This window comes from Scylla paramamosain, unplaced genomic scaffold, assembly GCF_035594125.1.
Source record: "Scylla paramamosain isolate STU-SP2022 unplaced genomic scaffold, ASM3559412v1 Contig74, whole genome shotgun sequence".
In the NCBI taxonomy this organism is placed as follows: Eukaryota; Metazoa; Arthropoda; class Malacostraca; order Decapoda; family Portunidae; genus Scylla; species Scylla paramamosain.
The window spans coordinates 404,530-419,168 of NW_026973739.1; the positions used below are offsets into that span (position 1 = coordinate 404,530).

Here is a 14,639-nt window from a genome sequence, read left to right on the forward strand (position 1 = left end):
CGTTGTCGTTGTTGTTTGTTTGTTGTTGTTGTTGTTGTTGTCGTTGTTGTTGTTGTTGTTATTATTATTATTATTATTATTATTATTATTTTTATTATTATTATTATTGTTATTATTATTATTATTATTATTATTATTATTATTATTATTATTATTATTATTATTATTATTATTTATATTATTATTATTATTATTATTATTATTATTATTATTATTGTTATTATTATTATTATTATTATTATTATTATTATCATTATTATTATTATTGTTATCATCACTATGCATCATCATCATCATCATTACCATCCTGTTCTTCTTGTTTTTGTTTTATTTTTGTTCTACTTTATTTTTATTATTGTTATTATTATTATTATTATTATTAGTTGTAGTAGTAGTAATAGTAGTAGTAGTAGTAGCAGTAGTAGTAGTAGTAGTAGGAGTAGTAAGAATAGTGCTAGCAGTTTTTGTTTTTATCAGTTTATCAGTTTAGTTAATACATAAAACAAATTCTATGTGCAGTGGAAACGTGACGCGCAGAAAACGATACAATATGAAATGAGATGGTCCGAACGTAGTACATATAATTTAATGGTGAATTCGTACTTTCACATATGTATATGTTCTGAAAAGTCACAGTGTATGTGTGTGTGTGTGTGTGTGTAGTAGTAGTAGTAGTAATAATAGTAGTAATAATAGTAGTAGTAGTAATAACAGCAGTAGTTGTAGCAGTAGTAGTAATAGTATTAATGTATTAGCATCACACACACACACACACACACACACATATACTCACTTGACCATCTCCTTCACGAACAACTCCCTGCGAGATTCCGTGTTACAGTGGCTCACGGTCCACGCCGCTAACAACCTCTTCGATTTGCCAGCCCAATAGTCCTTCTCTGTCAGGAGAGACGAGTGACCTTGAGTTGGTGTGGCGGTGAGATAGGCTAGGGACTGAATTACAAAAAGAGAACTTGGTGATGTGGGAATGAAATAAGGAAAGAAGGAGTTAATTAGGAAAAGAAGTAATGGGCTAAGGAAAGGAGTGAACTAGGGAAAGAAAACTTGAGGGGGTGTGGGAGCTTATTAAGGAAAGAAGCAGTGAATTAGGGAAAGAAGTAGTGAATTAGAGAAATAATTAATACATTAATAAAGGAAGTAGTGAATTGGAGAAAGGAATTAATTAGGGGAAGAGAAATTGAAATGATGTGGAAGCGAATTAGGAAACTGAAAAAATGACGTGATATGGGGAGAAACGAAGAAAAATTACCTTTAGTTTATCCTGCTTCTTGAGACCACGTCCCTCTCCGTATGTGGGTCAGTAGTGACTACAGCAACACACAGTTTTCAATTCATTCATTATTATTTTTCTATGTAACAGAGAGGCTAGCCAAAAAGAGAACAGATAAAAGAAAGAAAGAAAGAAAATTGCAAAACCACAAAGCTCTTCCGTAAGTTAAATAGAAACATTAGGACTGATGATCAGATAACTTCTGAAGAGTCTTATTATTTTTGTTTTCAAACAGTAAAAAAAAAAAAAAAACACAGGAAAAGGATGAAAGAGTAAAAATAATGCATCAGCAGCAGCGGCAGCAGTAGCAACAGCAGTCGTGGTGATATTCTGGAACTCCCGCCTGCTTGTTTCTGTATTTCCTTTCTCCTATGACTTCATTTCTTTCAAGAGGGAGGTTTCAAGATAATTATCTATTTTTTTTTCTTCTTTTCTATTAATCTGTCTGACAACTCTATGGGAACTGGCATTAAGTGGTCCTTTTTTTTTTATTCAAGATTATTTTTGTCTTTGTTTAGTGGCCCTCTTGCATAAAAAAAAAAAAAAAAAAAAAATATATATATATATATATATATATATATATATATATATATATATATATATATATATATATATATATATATATATATATATATATATATATATATATATATATATATATATATATATATATATATATTCTTGTTCTTGTTCTTGTTCTTCTTGTTCTTGCTCTTGTTATTATTATTATGTGGCAGTATTATTATTATTATTACTATTATTATTATTATTATTATTATTATTATTATTATTATTATTATTATTATTATTATTATCATTATTATTATTATTAGTAGTAGTAATAGTAGTAGTAGTAATGGTAGTAGTAGTAGTAGTAGTAGTAGTAGTAGTAGTAGTAGTAGTAGTAGTCTAAGTAGAGCACAGCCACTATTGACTCTGCACTGACAACTTGACCACTGGTCCAGATCCGGTCATATCTCACTCTCTTGAGGATGAATTGTGTACTGTACTCACCAAGGTGGACGGGAGCGGCGCGAGGCAGCAGCTGGCCGTACGGCACCACCACATCGGAGTCTCGTCTGTACAGTATGTCATGGTCCAGTTGATGACTCCGTTGAGACGAGCCAAGTTCACCCTACTGACCACCGCTGCAACACACACACACACACACACACACACACACACACACACACACACACACACACACACACACACACACACACAAACACACACACACACACAAACGCACACACACACACACACACACACACACACACACACACACACACACACACACACACACACACACACACACACACACACACACAGACACACACACATACACGTGACATTAGCATTACTGTGCAGGTATGTTCACGCCCAACAAAGTTTCTCACACTTGTTATGAGCGATGAGCCCATGGATATTTGAAACATTTGAAACATTAACAACTAATGAAATACAGCAACATTAGTTTGCAGTACTGAAAGACAATCAATGTCAGACTTTGAATTTTGATAGAAATAATAAATAAATTACAAGAAATAAAGTATGAATATGCTACAAAAAACGAGTACACTTATTATGTTAACGGATATTTCATCAACATTGGTCTTTATTTTCTAGGCGTGTGATAACACTGACAGTGTTAACAAAACTAATAAGAGGTATAAACATAGTTTTCATAATTTCCGTTCAGGTAATCAACGGCATTTCTGTTAGTTGAAGGTTTGATTTGCAATGTCATCATTATCTTCCTTGAAAATTCCTGTAGCTTGATTTAGACTTCTGAGCAGAATTTTTTTACGTCTTTCAGTAGATATTGTGTTTGGTGCCAAAAATCTATTGATCTTATTCTTAATACTTTTAATTAATGAACGCTAGACGACGCTGGCGTTTTCAAGTGTTTTCTTGGTCTGATAGATATTTTAACGAGCATTTTGCCTTCTCAGTGTGAAAAACACTCACGAGAATTCGACAGATAATTTCTATGGCTACTGAAAATAGTTTTTATGGGAGCGTTCCTAAACACGGGCCCAGACATACGTGACACACGCTTTCCTTTGGTCACGTTCACACACGCCTCTTCGACAAATAATTGACGAAGAAAAAGGCAAAAAGGTTATACTTTGAACAAAACTGATTTTCTGCTCGAAAGAAGTTTTCAAATTCTCGAGCACTACAACGAATCGAGTTCTTTAGAAGTTCCAGACCTTAAACCTTTAACTTAACAAAATCTGTAAACGAGATTCTTGTATCAATTAAATGAAGAGTGAGTGCTATAAACAAGAATAAGATGTTTCTTAAAAAAAGAAAAAAAAAAAAAGATAATGGAAATAACTTTAGCCTAATTAATTTCTCGGCAAACTATGTCGTCATCTACATAATGAAGGGAGCAATAGTGAAATTTATAAAGTAAATGAATCTGAACTTAAACCTAACCTAACCATCAGATGAAACCGCGAATGTAATTTTAATATAATTCGAAAGAAAACACTTACTGTAAGGGGATTCAAAGGAGAGGAATATCCACGGCTGTCCTGGCAGGCGGGTCTCAGGGAGGGATAAGGGTTCCATGTCTCCTTGGTGAAAGAGCACAGCGGAGGCAGAGTCAAGGAGTCGGTGGTCGTACACAAGCTCACACCTGCTTTCCGGACACTGGCGGGACACCTGCCTGATGGGATGCACTAAATACGGCAAGGTCTGGAATGGCGGCGGTGATGATGGTAATGCTTTGGGAATGAAATTGAATCTAGATTATTATTCTTTCCTTTTATTATACGCCTCCATTACTTCTGCCTCTAGGGGAAAATTTTACTTATTCTCCAGGCTTCAGTGTTTTCGAACCTGAATAGCCGACGTAAGTAATGTTTCTTTCCTCTATCCGGAATGAATCGGGTAATAATATCGGAAATCTTATAAGTATTGAAAACTGCAGGCATTGGTGGTAATTAATTCCCGTGATACAGCAATGTCAGAACAGTAGTGTGTCCGACAGAACAAAACATGCGATATAATCTGACAAAATGGAAAAGCAACTGGTTTATTTATTTTTTTTCTAGTCAGGTTTTGTAGGAATACATCAGCACATCAAGGGAATCGGGATTAAAATGAGACGCTAAACACAGCAGAAGTAAGTGCCACAGGTCACTGGACTTCTGGTCACGAGTGTACGAGTTCCGTCAGGTGCCTCCGCTTTGTCACTGCTCTGCTGTGCATCTCACTAAGTGTCTATCGCACATAATATTTCCACACGCTTTTCTTTATGATTTTTCTAATTACCAACGGATTCAGAGAGAATAAAAGACACCATGTGGTTAACGAGGAAAAGGATAGTGCTCTCTGCTCTTCGTCTTTATGGGAAGAAGTAGGAGTGGTCATGTGAGGCTGAACAACTCTTGGTTAGTTGTTATTGTGCTGAGGGACTCAAGTCGCTACTCACATAAAAAAAAAAAATAATAATAATGATAACAACAAATGAACAAATAAATAGAAAAAAGGGAGGGAAAAGAATCGGCTGTAACCTTCATTTCACATGAGTGTTTCTCACCTGAAAAAGATTCGCTCCCAGGAGGAGCTCTGCCCTCCCCAAAACGATGTCCAGATGAGGATGCGCTTGTGTGGTGGACACGCCGCACCCTCGCCCCCAGTCAGTGCTTCGCCTGTCGGGGGTAGTCCCACCACGCAGCTGGGCGGGCACGCACACACACACACACACACACACACACACACACACACACACAAGAAGTAACGTGTTACCATAACCATAATGATAATAATATTAGTGATGAAACTAAATAATAACAACAACAGTAGTAACAGTATTAAGTGGAAAGTGGTGATGAATACTTAATGAATATGAACATATATATATTTATATATATATATATATATATATATATATATATATATATATATATATATATATATATATATATATATATATATATATATATATATATATATATATATATATATATATATATATCCATCCTGTAATATCCTTATCAAAATATAATTTTTCCAGCTATGCACCTCATGTCTCTTGCTTTGAGTGTGTGAACACTTTACGGAGGAGAATTGAGAATAGGTGACATCCTGTCCCGACGAGGTACCAGGAATGCTGGTGACGGTGTCACTAAGCCTCCCAAAGATAAGCATTAAGATTTAAAAAAAAAAAAAAAAAACTTGGAAGGCACAAAAATCACTGACGAAGAGTACCACAGAAAGCGTAGGGAATTACTCAACGAAAATGAATCATGAAAGACTTAAGTCTTTAGGCTACCACTGCTTGCTGGAGTGTTCTAAACCAGGGGGGGTCTTTAGTAACCAGTGGCGTGAATCAAACTCCAATTCTCGTAATGTGATCTATATTCTGTAGTACTTGAAACTGTCCAATTCTTTCTTACGTTAATGACAAATTACACCGTTTGAGATAATATGAAAGTCCTAATATTGTCGTGTATCAACATCAGTCGCCGCTCACCCTGTAACCTGACGCTGACCTGACGCTCGGAACAAGATATATACGTATTTTTAATATTGCGAAGTTAATCAGCCATCAGGAGATGTTCTGTTATCGTCAACAACTTCGGCGACTGATCCGAGCAAAGCAGCAGCCATAATTGCTGCAACAGACAAATGCAGCAGAAGGCAGTGTTGGTGCGGCAAGTGCCTCCCGGGAAACACTGAACGAAGTCTTTCTAGTCGTGGATGAGCGAGAGGACGCAACTCGCGTACTTCCTCCTACGGGGGACGCTACGAGCTTGAACGGCTGTTGGGCACTGGACATTCGTATGCTTATTAATGTGTGATGAACGGTGGAGAGATATAGCAATAGGATGATGAGAGATGTAGAAGTAGTGTGGCTGGATATGGTAGCCAAACAAGTTGAGTATGCAGAGCAGTATGTAAAGCAGTAGCCGAGTCGAGTTTGCTGAGAGTGTTATAGTCTGAAGTGTTGGCAAATCATCCAGATACGCAGTTCCCTTGTACGATATAGTGACAAACTGGGTTGTATATCAGAGCAGACTCACTCCACATACGGCGGCGAGAGCATTCTCTAGTATCTGTACATATCTTTATATAATTATACAGTTTATACATATCATACATAAAGAACAAAACCTTGAAGACTGTTACTCTCTCTCAACAACACATGCCCACGCATTTGTCTTACACAGCGGTCACTGGCTGCTAATATTTCCCCACAAACTGCGCAGCCAGATTATTTATTTTCTTATTATTTTTTTGTGCAGGTAAATTTATTACGAAATAGACAGCCAAACAGACATGGCGTTGTGCGCCTTACCCTCGTGGAAGGCGAGCACTCTGCATTGTGTTGATGGAAAGAAATCCACATAGCGTTCCCAACGTTACGGTCACCATCACCATCAGCACAACGTAGCCTCTTCGCATTTGCACCTGCATGCAATACATCACCGCCTCGAATAATCTCGTCTGGGCGACTCTCAGGTGTGGAGATAATCAGTGAGGCTCGAAACCGCGATGTTTCCACCTGGAGCTGAGCAATAGACAGAAAAGGAGCTCACTACTTGTCCATGAGAGAGAGAGAGAGAGAGAGAGAGAGAGAGAGAGAGAGAGAGAGAGAGAGAGAGAGAGAGAGAGAGAGAGAGAGAGAGAGAGAGAGAGAGAGAATAAATCACCAGTAATATGAAAACCTCCGTTTTTTCGCATCTTAAAGAGAGCTCGGGGGAGTCTTTGAAAAGTTATCTCCTCCATCACAGTTTTCATTCCACTCACAAAGGTCTTCAGTAAACTCCGCAAGATGTCTGGGAAGTATTCTACACCTGTTTTATCCCATAATGGTGGGACGGTGGAAGACTCTAAGAGAGTTGCTGACCTGTTTGCTGAGCACTGTGCTACTGTCTCCAGAAAGCATCCAACTGCACCTAAGGCACTTCATCGTTGACACTTGGAATCAGTTAACGGACATTTTGTCTCCCCTGGTGGAGAGTCTTATAATGTCCCTTTTTCTTTGTCTGATTTATTCATTGCTTTGTCTCAGTGTCATGATTCATCCCCAGGTCCCAATGACATCCCATATTTCTTTATGCATCATATATGCGATGAAGCTTTTTATCTTTCTACTTGACTTTATTTGGAATACCAGTGATTTTCCATCTTCTTGGGGTGTGGCTGTAATTATTCCCATTCAAAAGCCTGGAAAAGATAATCAGCTAACGACCAATTATCGCCCCATTTCTTTAACTTCATGCATTTGTAAGTTGCTGAAAAAGATGGTGAATATCAGACTTATGTGGAGAAAGGTAATTACTTGTCACCTGTTCAGTATGGATTCTGGATAATGGAATCTACAATTGATGCTTTATTGTCTCTGGAATTTTCCATATGTGAAGCATTTGCTAATAGGCAACACCATGTCACAATAATTTTTTTTTTATTTAAAGAAAGCTTACGACACAGACTGGCGTCATGGTATTTTACTTAATTTGTTCGAGTTTGGTCTCTGTGACCGTCTCCCTATTTCTATACAACAGTTTTTATCTCGTTGTTTTTTTGTTTTTTTTTACGGTCATGGGTTGATGGCGACCTACCAAGAGTTCGTCCACTAGAAGATGGCATGCCGTAGGAAGTATACTTAGTGTCACACTATTATAAACTATTATAAACTATTATAAACACTATTATAAACTCTTATAAACTTCCGAAAGGAGTTCGTGCTAGCTTATATTTCGATGAAAGCTGGTCTTTTAAACAAATTATAAATTACCTTTTAAGTGTTCTTTTATTGATTTTATCAGTCATATAGTATTGGGCAGAAGTTTATCCTTGTACTGGGAAGAATATGGAGGCAAGTGAGGAGCGTAACGAACAACGCTGGGTATTGGGGTCAGTGAGGTAAATGTCTTGGGAACGTAACGAACAACGCCAGATATCTGGGTCAGTGGGCTCAATATCCTGGACACGTAATGAACAACGCCAAATATCTGGGTCAGTGGGGATCAATTTCCTGGACTCATAATGATCAACGTCAGATATCTGGGTCAGTGGGCTCAATATCCTGGACACGTAATGAACAACGCCAAATATCTGGGTCATTTGGGGTCAATATCCTGGAAACGTAATGAACAACGCCAGATATCTGGGTCAGTGGGGTCAATATCCTGGAGGCAGTAGACACCTACCGAAACGATAATTACTCCCAGTGAGGTCTAATGCACTGTTCAGGGGGTGCTGTGAACTTATCATCAAACCTAGCTGTGACTTCACTGAACGTTTCCCTTTATGTCTCACAACACAGGGGGGCAATTACACCCTGCCCTCTAAAGACAACTCTCTTCCTCCACACAAAACTATAAGCACCTAATAACACACACACACTTCACTCAAAAAAAAATTAAATGATCATGGCGACTCCTACACCAGCCTCGGAGTCCCCATCTGGGGAGGGGAACATAAATGTCCCCAGGTCAGACTGCCTTTCTGTCGACGACCCTAAGTGTCTTGACACCCCCCCTCACCTTTTTCTTCATTAACTTCTGCAACATTCGCGGTCTAAAATCTAATTTTCAATCTGTAGAACACCACCTCTCCTCTTCTAAACCTCATCTTCTTTTCCTCATAGAAACTCAGGTGTCTGAGGTAACTGACAGTAGCCCCTTTTCTGTTCCCTCCTACTTTCTCTATCCTCATTTTTGATCCAAAGCTGGATGCTGCGTTAATGAGCCCAATGACTTAACCTGCTCTCGTGCCCACGCTCTTGAATCTTCCGAGTTTTCCACCATCTGGCTACGACTACAGAGTCACTGTCAAACTAAATTCATCTGTGCTGTATACTTCTCACCTAACTCCTCTGACTATAAGAAATTCTTTGACTACTTAACTTCCAAAGTGGAGCACATTCTAACCCTCTTCCCTTTTGCAGAGATCTCCATTCTTGGAGACCTCAATGTTCACCACCAGCTTTGGCTTTCCTCTCCCTTCACTAACTATCCTGGTGAACTAGCCTACAACTTTGCTATCCTCCACGACCTAGAGCAATTGGTGCAACACCCTATTCGTATTCCTGACCGTCTTGGAGATACGCCCAACATTCTTGACCTTTTCCTGACCTCTAATCCTTCTGCTTATGCTATCACCCTTTCTTCTCCGTTGGGCTCCTCCGACCACAATCTCATATCTGTATCTTGTTCTTGTCCCAATCCCTCCTCAGGATCCTCCTAAGCGAAGGTGCCTCTGGCGTTTTGCCTCTGCTAGTTGGGGGGACCTGAGGAGGTATTTTGCTGATTTTCCTTGGAATGACTACTGCTTCCGTGTCAGAGACCCGTCTTTGTGTGCTGAGCGCATAACAGAGGTGATAGTGTCTGGCATGGAGGCGTACATTCCTCACTTTTTTTCTCGTCCTAAAGCTTCTAAACCTTGGTTTAACACAGCTTGTTCTCGTGCTATACATGATAGAGAGGTGGCCCATAAAAGGTACTTAAGCATTCCATCACCAGAATCTCATGCACTTTATATTTCTGCCCGGAACCATGCCAAGTCTGTTCTCCAACTAGCCAAAAACTTCATTAACAGAAAGTGTCAAAACCTTTCAAGATCTAACTCCCCTCGTGACTTCTGGCATCTAGCCAAAAATGTCTCCAATAACTTTCCTTCTTCTTCCCCTCCTCTATTTCAACCAGATGGCACCACTACTATCACATCTATTTCTAAACCTAAACTCTACGCTCAGATCTTTGTTAAGAACTCTACCTTGGACGATTCTGGGCTTGTTCCTCACTCTCCTCCACCCTCTGACTATTTCATGTCACCTATTAAAATTCTTCGCAATGATGTTTTCCATGCCCTCGCTGGCCCAAACCCTCGGAAGGCTTATGAACTTGATGGGGTCCCTCCTATTGTTCTCCGAAACTGTATCTTCGTGCTTACACCTTGCCTAGTCAAACCCTTTCAGCTCTGTCTGTCAACATCTACCTTTCCTTCTTGCTGGAAATTTGCCTACATTCAACCTGTTCCTAAAAAGGGTGACCGTTCTAATCCCTCAAACTACCGTCCTATTGCTTTTATTTCCTGCCTATCTAAAGTGTTTGAATCTATCCTCAACAGGAAGATTCTTAAACATCTATCACTTCACAACCTTCTATCTGTTGCCTTGGACATATCAAAAGCTTTTGATTTCCAAACTACCCTCCTACGGCTTCTATCCTTCTCTCTGTAACTTCATCTCAAGTTTCCTTTCTGACCGTTCTATTGCTGCTGTGGTAGACGGTCACTGTTCCTCTTGTAAATCTATTAACAGTGGTGTTCCTCAGGGTTCTGTCCTGTCACCCACATTCTTCTTATTATTCATTAATGATCTTCTAAACCAAACTTCTTGTTCTATCGACTCCTACGCTGATGATAACACCCTGCACTTTTCCACGTTTTTTCATAGACGTCCAACCCTTCAGGAGGTAAACATGTCATGCAGGGAAGCCACAGAACGCTTGACTTCTGATCTTTCAAAAATTTCTGAGTGGGTTAGAGGAAACTTGGTATTGTTCAATGCCTCAAAAACTCAATTCCTCCATCTATCAACTCAACACAACCTTACAGACAGCTATCCCCTCTTCTTCAATGACACTCAACTGTCCTCCTTTTCTACACTGATCATCCTCGTTCTGTCCTTTACTTATAATCTGAACTGGACACTTCACATCTCATCTCTAGCTAAAACAGCTTCTATGAAGTTAGGTGTTCTGAGACGTCTCCGCCATTTTTTCTCACCCCACCAGCAGCTAACTCTGTACAAGGGCCTTATCCGTCCATGTATGGAGTATGCTTTACATGTCTGGGGCGGTTCCACTCATACAGCTCTTCTAGACAGGGTGGAATCAAAAGCTTTTCGTCTCATCAACTCCTCTCCTCTAACTGACTGTCTTCAACCTCTCTCTCACCGCTGCAATGTTGCATCTCTAGGTATCTTCTACCGCTATTTTCATGCTAACTGTTCTTCTGATCTCGCTAACTGCATGCCTCCCCTCCTCCCGCGACCTCGCTGCACAAGACTCTCTTCTTTCTCTCACCGCTATTTTCTCCACCTCTCTAACGCAAGAGTTAACCAGTATTCTCAGTCATTCATCCCTTTCTCTGGTAAACTCTGGAACTCCCTGCCTGCTTCTGTATTTCCACCTTCCTATGACTTGAATTCCTTCACGAGGGAGGTTTCAAGACACTTATTCATCAATTTTTAACTAGTGCTTTGACCCTTTTATGGGACTGGCATTTCAGTGGGCATTTTCTTATTGGATTTTTGTTGCCCTTGCCCAGTGTCATTCCTATATATAAAAAAAAAAAAAAAAAAAACTTAATGAACAACGCCAGATATCTGGATTAGTTTGGTCAGCGTCTTGGTACGAAACGAACAACGCCAAACACCCAGGTCTCGGTCAGTGGGATCAGTACCCCTTCACTTTGAATTAAATTAAATTAAATAAAGTTAAATTAAATGATACATTGAAATATCTACCCTCTTATTTTTATAATTTAAGGTTTTGATGTTTTATCCCAATTCGCTTTTTATGTTTACTTTTTTATTGTTTTTTTTTTTTTTTTCACTATAATTATAATTTTGTTTTTAATATCAATATTTTATACTGCAATCTTTGGTGTTTTTATAGTTCTGTAGCGGTGTCATATGACTGCGATGTTGTGGCGCAATTACCAAAGTCAATCAGTCAATTCTCAGTGGGCTACAACTCGAAAATTTCATTTCTCGGCCTCGAAGACTGTTGCCACCTCTATGGTGTTGAACATGACCCAAACCTGTATTTCTATGAGAGAAGAATCTGTTGTGTGGAGAAAACTTATATTTGACAGTCGCCTTATGTGGGTACCTAACCTCCATTATCTTAAGTTAGCTTGTAAGAAAACTATGCCATTCAGAGTTTTGGCTCATACCTTTTGGGGCGTTGACAGACATACCCTCCTCTTCTTGCACCGAACTCATATTCTTTCTAAGCTGGAGTATGGCTGTGAAATTTATTAATCTGATACTGAGGTTCAACTTCGCGTGTTGGACTCGCTGCACCATGCCGGTGTTCGCATGGCAACTGGTGCATTCCGCTCAGCCTCAATCCCTAGATTACTGATGGATGCTGGTGTCTTTCCATTGGATTTGTGTTGGCAGTCCTCATTGTTAAGGTGCCGGTATCGAGTTCAACGTCTTCCCAAATCCGTTTCTTGTGTGGACGTCTCCCACGATTCACTTCCCAACTATTTGTATCTCACCCAAGTTTCCGTAAACCTTTCGGTTTCAGGGTTGCATCTGCTTTGGTGGCATTAAATGTAACTTCCGTTTCTGTATGTACCTGTAGGTTTCCTCACATTTCTATCTTTGGTCCTACTATTCTTAATAAGAACTTGTTACCAGATTTTGATTTCACAGCTATTTCACATATTCTAATTCCAGCATTTGTTTACGGATCGTTCAAAATCCGGAATCGATATGGTGTTATCTTCCCACCATTATGCCGAGGCGGTAGCCTCTCCGGTGTTGCTTCTGTTTTTACAGCAGAGCTTTCTTCCATTATCGTTGCTTAAGAATTAGTTTTACCCTTCCCGTTTCATCTTTCACATTTTTTAGCGACTCGTAATTTTATTTTTGTTGTGAAACATTCCAGTCCTTCTTCCCTTCATCCTCTTGTTTTATCAGATCTTGAATGACTTTACCTTTCACAACGTAGAGGTTACCATGTTGGGTTTTGCTGCGTCACACTACATGTTGGAATAAAGGGGAATGAGAAGGACGATAGGCTGGCAAAAGACTGGAACTCGGGTTGCCCCTTTCAGCCCCATTCCATTTCATGATTTATACTCAGTATAAGGATGGCAGTTCTTGCCAGTTGGCAGGGTATATGGGAGGCTTCAGCTGTCACCACTAAGATGGAGAAGATAACTTTCGTTACTATATGTCCGTGGCTATAGGTCCAAGTTCAGGAGCGCCGCTCAGAGACTCCAGAAGGGTCACACATATCTCACTCATGATTACCTCATGTCCCGGGAAACACAACCATTTTGTGATGACTACTTAGTTCCCTTAACAGTGCGACATCTTCTAGTGGAGTGTCCCAGTCTGGTAGTGCTGCGGAAGCAATACCTTTTCTGATGTTACGATGAAGATGCGACTTTCAAGACGTCGCTGATACTCGGGGAGAGGGCTCTCTCAAAAGAAATTATTTCTTTATGTTTATGGAGATGGCTGGTCTTTTAAATTTAATATTACCTTTTAAATAATTTTCTCTTATTACTCGTATTTTACCAGTAATATAGTATTGGGCAGAACTTTTATCATTGCACTGGGAGAACCTGGAGGCAAGTGAGGAAGACACGTAACGAATAGCACGGGGTTTTGTGGCCTGGGTCAGTGGGGTCAGTGTCTTGGGTACATAACGAACAACGCCAGCTTTTTGGGTTAATGGGGTCAAAACTTTGGGTACGAAACGAACAATGCCAGGCGCGCTGTTCTTGGTCAGTATGGTTTATATTCCCTCACTTTAAGTTGAGACATTAGAATATTGACCTTTTTTATTTTTTATTTTTAGCACCAAAGTTTTTGTTGGTTCATCCCATTTCCTTTCATATTTTCTTCTTTTTTTTATTTCTACATACCGGAATTTGGTTTGATCATCAATATTTTAGCCTGTCATCTGTGTTGCTTTGAAAGCTTTGTATCGGTGCCATATAACCGTGATGTTGCAGCGTAAGTCACTAAATCAATCGATCAAACCTTACCATTCGTTGACCTTGATAGAACTGGGGGTAGGACATCCCCCTCCGTGACACTCCTTAAATTGTAATGTGCACAGCAATCAAGAATCTTGATATTGCTACCAGGCACAGTGACTCACAGCTGCACCTATTCCATTATAAGTACGTATTTGAAAATAACGAGGCACTCCTGATTTACTCCTGAGTAAACTGTGAACTTGAAAGAAATTCGACACATCGCTCTATACTTCATGTACACATAAAAACATAAAATTACAAGAAAATAAGGGAAGCAACAGGAAGCCAACAGGCCTACATGTAGCATTTCCTGTATGAAACTTACATTTCTATTTCCGCCTATTACCCCCATCTATAAATCTGTCTAATCTACTTTAAAAACTTTCTAATGACTCATCACTAACAACCTGATTACTGAGTCTATTCCATTGATCTGCCATTCTGTATGAGAATCAATTCCTTCTTAATTCTCTGTTGAAGAAAAATGTTCAAGCTTGTTATATCCTGTTTACAGATCCTGAGAATTCTGCTTATGTCACCCTTTTTACATCCCTATACCACTTGGAGTTCTGTCAGGCCCTCTTTTAAACTACGCTTA

General features: G+C 39.3%; 1 pseudogene; it reads right to left on the minus strand.

Annotated features, from left to right (window-relative positions):
* The window catches only part of LOC135098696 (alpha-(1,3)-fucosyltransferase C-like), a 32,262-nt pseudogene extending 18,964 nt beyond the window's left edge, over positions 1-13,298 (minus strand).
* Between the last annotated feature and the right edge of the window lie 1,341 nt (positions 13,299-14,639).